A 7736-nucleotide genomic window follows, 5' to 3' on the forward strand; every position below is an offset into this window, starting at 1 on the left:
TATAGATTTTTTCACACTGCTTGGAGTATGTTTCTCCAAGCAGTGTGATAGCGTACAAGCTATCATTAGCATTTCAGCTACCTTGAGCTTAAAAACTGCTGCAACCTTACAGTTTAGCTTTGTAGGCAGTGTTCTGCACTAATTTCTAATACCCCTTAGCTGCGACTTTTGCATTGACTAAAAGTTTTCACTTCTCTTCAACGGTTTTTCTATACATGTTTTGTAGGTTCTTGCTTTTTTCTGCTGCACAAGCAGCATTCTGCAGAAATTTGTAGTATTCGGCAGAAATGTACAGAAAACTAAATTTCTGTAGTTTTTCTGTAGATGACATCAAAATATTCTGCAATTTTGAGTAGTAATCAACATACAGCTTTCAGACTGCATTTTGTTGCTAGCTTTTAGCTTATTCAAGGCTTCTGTGTACACAGAACAAAAGAACAGCAGTTCTTTTATAATTTATGTAAGTGGTTTTATGGTGTCAGTGACACTTTAAGGAAATTCCATTTGGCATAAAATATGAAGGACATTTAAATGTTATATTTTTATTTGATCAAAATAAACATTCCAGTGATGTATAATAAAAAATCTCAGATTTTAGACAGGAAGGCTCTAAATCTAGTGATGATATTACTAAAACAATGCAGTTGCAATGATATTACTTTATTTGAAATACCTTTAGCTTCCTAGACTAACCAGGTTTTTCTTAGAGGATCGTTATTGTTAACAGTGATATTCCTGATAAAGCTGTGTCCTGGGAAATTTGCAACACATAACAACACCAAAGCCTCAGATGGGGAAATAATTTTTTTTTTCTGAAACAAACGTTTAATCCGAAGGATGATTAGCAACTGTTTTCTGATACAGCAAATTTATTTTATATCAGCAGTGAAACCATCTGTTTTAGAGTCACACTGAAGTCTATGTAATGTACGTTATTTTTGCACTACAAAAATATGTTCCTGAGTCAGGAAGACACACAAAGTTCTGCCATCTTTGCATAACAAATATCCCCCTAATAAAGCACGTCCCATAAAATTGACGGATTTTAACTGTAAACAAAACCTGGGAATTTTCTTCCCACCTCTGCGGTTCTGCCACCTGTGCTGTTGCTTCAGAATGGAAAAATAAATAGATTATTTATCACACAGGGGTGCAGTTTGTCCGGCTGGATAGGTGCATGTGGCTCTGCGGGGCTGCGGCGCAGGGGCAGGCTTCTTGTTAATCTGAGGAATGTTGTTGCCCAGTGAACGGAGTAAATGAGTTCCTAGTGAGATTAAATGTCACAGGTCTGAAGGACTAAGGGTTGGGGAATCTAGTCAAAACAGATCTCTTTGTGGCAGTCACGCTATCTGATGCCAACTGGAGACGCGCACCTCCCTCTTCACACTTGTCCCACTTCCTCTCAGGTGCTGAATATCACTCCGATCTCTTTCCCTTTTCTGTGGGTGTAGAAGAGGTCGGATGAAGAGCTTTCTATCGCACTAACCTACCTAGAGAGTCGCTGTATGAGTGCATGCATGCAGCACTTGTGCACCACTACAGTCCTGCTCCTGCTCAGTTGTACTACAGCTTAAATTCAGTAGGTGGCACTAAAAATAACAACCAATTTACTCATTCCAAATGTCAAACAGGGACAAAGGGATACAATGTTGAGGGTAAATAGGATTAAATTCCACCAAAGAGGCAACCGAGGAGAGCTTTGCACCCTGTCAAATGAACAAAATGTGATTTTATCAGCATTGTGCGGCTGTAGGAATTCTTAAGCTTGCAAATGAGGAATTTAAAATCTTTAGGGTGTTTGAAATTCCTGTAGTTTTTCCAAAGAGATCACCTCCAACATTCACAAAGACGCTATTCTCCACATGGATATTGTTAAGCAGTAGTGCCCGTCAATAAATGAAGGCAGGGCTGAGGCGTTTGATTGGATTTGGAGCGATGTGAATAACACAGAGTGGGAAGTAATTTAGGAAGCATCAGAGTCTTTTACTAATCCAGTGTTGCAGGTTTGTTTTTTTTGTTTTGTTTTTTTATGTATTAAAATCATCCTGAAAATAAGGCTGAGATTAATTTCTCCCATCGATTTCTGTTTTTCTTTTTCCAGTTCTGCATTTTTGTAAATGGAAAGAATTTTCTTTCTTTGATAATTTTTGATTGTCCAAGTTCCTTAGAATTTGCAGCGACATTGCTGGAGTTATTTGCAAAAGTATTTGCATCTTTTAAACTGTTTTTTCTCACAAAATGTGTTAAATTATGACTATAAAAGACAGCAAACAGATGTACAAAAGGGAAACCCTGGAAAGAAATGACACATTAATGTCTAAGAACAACTCATTTAATTTAATTTAATTTAATTTAATTTAGACAGTGAACATTAATAAACATTAGAATTCATTGCAGTATAAATATGCAGGAAATAGCACAATAACTAAATTTCATCCATTGTTCTAAGATAAATAAGCACACAATACAAAACACCTCACTATACAATTCACAAGACAGAATGCAGTACATATTGTACTACTAAAAAAAAAGAACAACATCAATGAAAGAAAACATTTATACCCAAGAAATAACTAATCTACAGACAGAAACAGTATATAAACAGGATACGAGACACTCCTCCCTAAGCAGTGGAAGACATTATGAATGGACACATAACTGGTTTGCTTTTTAAAAAATGGAGTTTCGCTGTCTCTGATAGGTGCTGGTACTATTAGCACTAATTTTGGTTAAAAATGAATAAGAAACAAGTAATGTTTTTAAAAGTAGACATGATAAGAAATGCTAGTTTTAGTAGTTTTTAAAAAAAAATTGTATTGCATTTTCAAAACAGAATGACACTAAAAGTGCCAGTACTATCTTTTCAGATATTTTGTCGTCATTATATTGGAAGCTTCATGCTTTTTTTTTTTTCCTTACAGAAATTTTCATCAACATTCCATAAAGGAAAATGTGTTCCTCCTCTTTCTGCAAAGGCTTTAGGTTTTTGTTTATTTTTAAAACTTAAAAGGAGAAACATAATTGAGATTCTATAAAAATAAAACCTTTCCTGTAGTAAATATGTATTGAAAATTATTATCATTTTTTCAAACGGTAACATTCGTTTTGATCTTGAGAAACTGAGGTTTAAAATGACTCTTTGGACTATAAAGGTTGCAGACTTCTGGTTAAGATCAGATCATGTAGTGTTCAAAAAACCCAGTCAAGGGTCAGTTTTAAATTGAATTGGAAATATGAAAATCTCTCCATTCAGTCTGACTGGGTTTGGGCTGTTTATACAAAAAAGAAAAAAACAAAAAACTGCATTGAACTTTATAAACATAACGGGATGAAATAGATCCAACATTGTGTATCTACACAAAGGATCAATGGTACAAAACTTTTCACATGAACTAAAATTGTGATATATTTCAAATTCACAACATAATTGCATTGTCTTGACATTATCATCATTAAATGATTGAATATTTATGAGATAATCTGTCTTTCCCTTCATGACATTGGGTGGTTGGTAAATAATTCACTGATGCGTTATTTTCATCCCTGGCAGAGATTCCTCTATTGCACAGCTTTTCCCAGATGCCAGAGTTTTGTATAAAATAAGGTCCAGAGACTGTTGTGGTTGGAAAGACTGAGTCCATCTCCAGACTCTGATTTTTATAAAACAAAGAAGCTCAGTTGTTCACTTTGTGGTAACAAACTGGTGGGTCTCTTTTGTGATCAATATGATATTATTGATTCAGACAACATGAACAGGACGCCAGAGGTAATTCAACATTAGGCTCTGCGGAAAGTAAACGTGGCTACTTTAAAATTTGTCAAATTTGATGAGTTTGTGTTCTTATGCTGAACCCCTAATGGTGAATTTGTTAGGAACAGAGCAGCAGAGTCTATGTACCTTAACTGTACACAATAAATTAAAAAGCAGCAGATGCATGCATCTGACATTCTCTTCATGCATTTAATCTAAAATGTTTGTAAGACTGCATGCCTTACACTCACACAGATGAGGGTTAAAATGATTTCCACTGACTCTTTCTGCAGCCGCCTGAGCTGCAGCTAGTAAACAGAAGGATTAAGACATTTCTGGGGAAAGAGCATCTTTCCTTTGTCCAAGTGAAAACCTCAGTAATTAGCTGTCAGGGGAAGGCAGGAGGTAGCGTTCGGTCTCTGTGTGTGTGCATGTGATTGGCTGGGTCCACCAAGGAGAGGGTCACGGGTTTAGAGATACAAAACATGCTGGGATTATCCTCTTCAGCCCATTCCCTGTGTTGTTGATTTGCTCCTTTGTGCTCTCTGCTTCTGCACTTCAAACCCTCCTGTTTATGGTTCAGGAAATGCAAAAGCATCTCTCCTTTCTGACTCCACATCTGACGCTAAACCACTCAACCAGCATGTCATCATGTGTATGATACTGTGGGCACCCATTTTAATATTTGTCCTTTGTCCTTTGTTAGTCTTTGAGTATGAAAAAGTGTTTTCAGTTTTCTTTTTTTAGGTTCAAAGTTCAAAACAGAGTGCCTTGTAAGTGCCTTTGAATTTTTTCATTGTTTTCTGTGTTAAAACCAGAATCTTTCATGTATTTCATTGGGATTTTTGTGATAAATCAACACAATGTTGTGCATACCTGGAAAGGAGAAGGAAACTGATTTAAATTATTCAAATGAAACTTGAAAACTTTGGTGAGTATTTGTATTCAATCCACTTAGCCAGAAACGTGGAGACCCATATTTCAACTAAAAGACAAAAATACTCATTTAAAAAAATGAACAAAATGTGCATCAAGAGGAAGAAATTTTTTCACATAAAAATAGCTCCACCTGCTCAGTCTGCTCAAAATAATTCAATCTGATTGGATGAAGATCTTGCCCCAGACTGTTAATTGGATTTTGGTTTGGACTTTGACTTGGACACGTTTAATATATATTATTCAATCAAATCCTTTGTGGACCTGATTTCATGTTTAGGGTTGTTGTCCAACTGGAAGATGAACTTCCACCACTGTGTCTCTGGTCTTTTATACAGTCTAATAGTTTTTCTTCTATCTGTCGTCTCATTAACTCTGACAATCTTCCCTCCCTTTGTAAACAAAAGTTTCCCTCAGCATGATGCGGTCTCTGTTCTGCTTCTGTTTAAACTTAGAAAATGAATCTGTAACAACCACACATTCTTTAGTTTTTAAAATAAATGCAAAGTTTTAAACTCCAGTAGAAGAAAATATTAAATAGATAATATATTCATAGTAAATTTTGGTTGATTGATGCTTTACAGGAGGCTCATTTTCCCTTGAGAATATAAAAACATAAGAGGTAGAAAACAAATGTTCATGGCTTTAATTATCTGGTTCGACAGTAGCTGACTTTAACATGAATAATTAAAATTGGAGTTACTTTGTGCAGTAAATGTGCCACTAATGCATATGACATTGTCACAATTCAGCTATAAATAAATCCTTTAGTTGTTAAATGTCATGATGTCGGACTGCAGAATAGTTTCACTTTTCCTGCTTCAGTGCAACATTTTGTTCAGGCACTGAAGTATCTTCTTGATCTAATTATGTCTGTATAAAAAGGTGAGTCATTTCACTACTGCTCTGGATGGTGACTGCATTCTTCTAATAAACAGTTTCTGTGTCAAACTGCAAGATGTTCTTTGTGAGAAACATAACTGCGTTGGCTTTGAGCTGGATAATTGTCAGCACATACGACAATCTAACCTTGATTTGTTTACAGTATGTCAGTCTGAGGAAGTTGATTCTTCACACTCCCTGAAGAGAAGATGTTCAGGACGTGGTAGCCATTTTGTTTTCTAAAGCAAAGGCTTCACGTCCTGTTTGGGGCAGTTGTATCTCTTATGTAATGTCCAGAAATATAGAAGTCTGCCCTTCACTCATGTTATTTCCTTCATCATGTATTTTCTGTGACGTTGAACACACAACTTGCCTCCGTTTACGTGGTTATGGACTCATCCTCTCCTCCCTGTTCTGTCTCAAGAATGACCTTCCACCCAACCTTCTGTACTTTTGTCCTCTTCATTTTCACTTCACGTGTGAAATCAAATATTCCCTTTTCTCACACTGACGTGCTCCCCGAAGCCCCAGAAGTCAGAGTGCAGGGTTCCATGACCTGTTTTATCCCAGATAAGAAGCTGGGAAGGAAGGCCACTCCATCTGAATATGCTTCCTAAGAGGATGTGTCACTGACAGCTTTATCCACATATTGTAAGAGTGACAACAGAAGGCAATACATCCAGGAGGAGAAGCTCCTTAAATACAAAGTCAAAGTCACAGGTCTCGGGTTGTGGAAAGGACTTCAGGAAGATGAAGTGGACTGGACAATATCAGACGATGGCTCTTCTGTTTCCTCTCAAGTCCAGACTGGATGGATGCTGTTGTTTTGTTGCTTCTTTTCCCATGTGTAAATGTACATGTGCAGCCACGCATGCACAATTTTACATACACATGACTAAAAGGATAAGTAATGCATTGAAACTTTTCACTTTGGGCTGGACCACGTAGTGGCACATGTTATGTTTAGATGAAAAGCTTCACTGTCTCCCATTGGAGGAAGAGACCTGAATGATGACTTTGTGGAGCAATAGCCAGTAGATAGTATCTTACGCAAACATGAAAAGCAGTGGTGCCACTTACTATATTCTATCAGTTCAGTTTTAGTGCTTTGAAGATGCTTGAAGTTATTTTTCCCCACAGAGTTTTAGTTTTTGTGAATATTTATTTATGCAGCCATTTTACTTACAGGGAACAGAAAAATAAAATCACACCACTAGGCTTACCCTGAAGTATTGAGTCCTTGTTACAACATTTGACCAATCATACAGATATTATAAAAATATTTGAATGCAAACTGTGATATCCAGCATCGGTGGTTTGGTTTCAACATTGCATTTGAAAACAAAGATACAAAACTCCTGTTATCATGAACTAAGAGATGACTAAACTTAATGCACTGGACAATAAAGGAGAGAAAAATACACCTTTAGTTTCACCCTTAGTTCAGGATCCAGGCAATTAGATTCCTACCAGGGAAGAAAATGTCTCGCGAAATCTACCAGTAAAAGTTTCCTTCTGAAATTTAGGAATAGCCGGCCATCCTTTACACCTGAGAAAAAGAAGGTGCAGGACCTTCAGGCGGTAGGCTTTGACCCACCTTGGAGAGCCGAAAAAGCTACCTGATGAAGTGGATCGACCTGGGAATTCTCTAGGGGAAAAAGCAGGAACAAGAGTTTGGGAACAGAAAGGTGGACCTGCTGTGACTCCCCAGGGGAATTCAGGAAGAGCGTGAGGTATCAGAGCAAAGTTAATGTAGCAAAACCACTGTGGACATTAGACAATCACATATGGAGTCCATTATTCAGCCCATTTATTACCCACTAAACCCTCCCATATGTATGTTGTTGGGGTTTGGACACCTCACTCAGAGGGGACACAAGGTGGTAATTTTTCATCAATTGAAGAAATTATTAACTTAAAACAAGCTCATTTTTTCTTGCTAAAAAGTTATCTAAAAGTTAGTTTTGTATTATTTCAAGTGTACAAAGATATTTACACTAGAAACTAGACCAACAATATGTAGTAAGATTTGCGTTTTTGGTAGTTAGCACCAATATATGTGTTTAAAATATAATATTTACAGCAAAGTCGTATCCTTTTTATGGTTTACAGCAAACAATTGCTTTTCTTTCAGGTGCCTTCGCAAAGCAAACCCTTGTCACCACAC

The sequence above is a fragment of the Xiphophorus couchianus genome, chromosome 9 (assembly GCF_001444195.1).
Source record: "Xiphophorus couchianus chromosome 9, X_couchianus-1.0, whole genome shotgun sequence".
Classification (NCBI taxonomy): domain Eukaryota; kingdom Metazoa; phylum Chordata; class Actinopteri; order Cyprinodontiformes; family Poeciliidae; genus Xiphophorus; species Xiphophorus couchianus.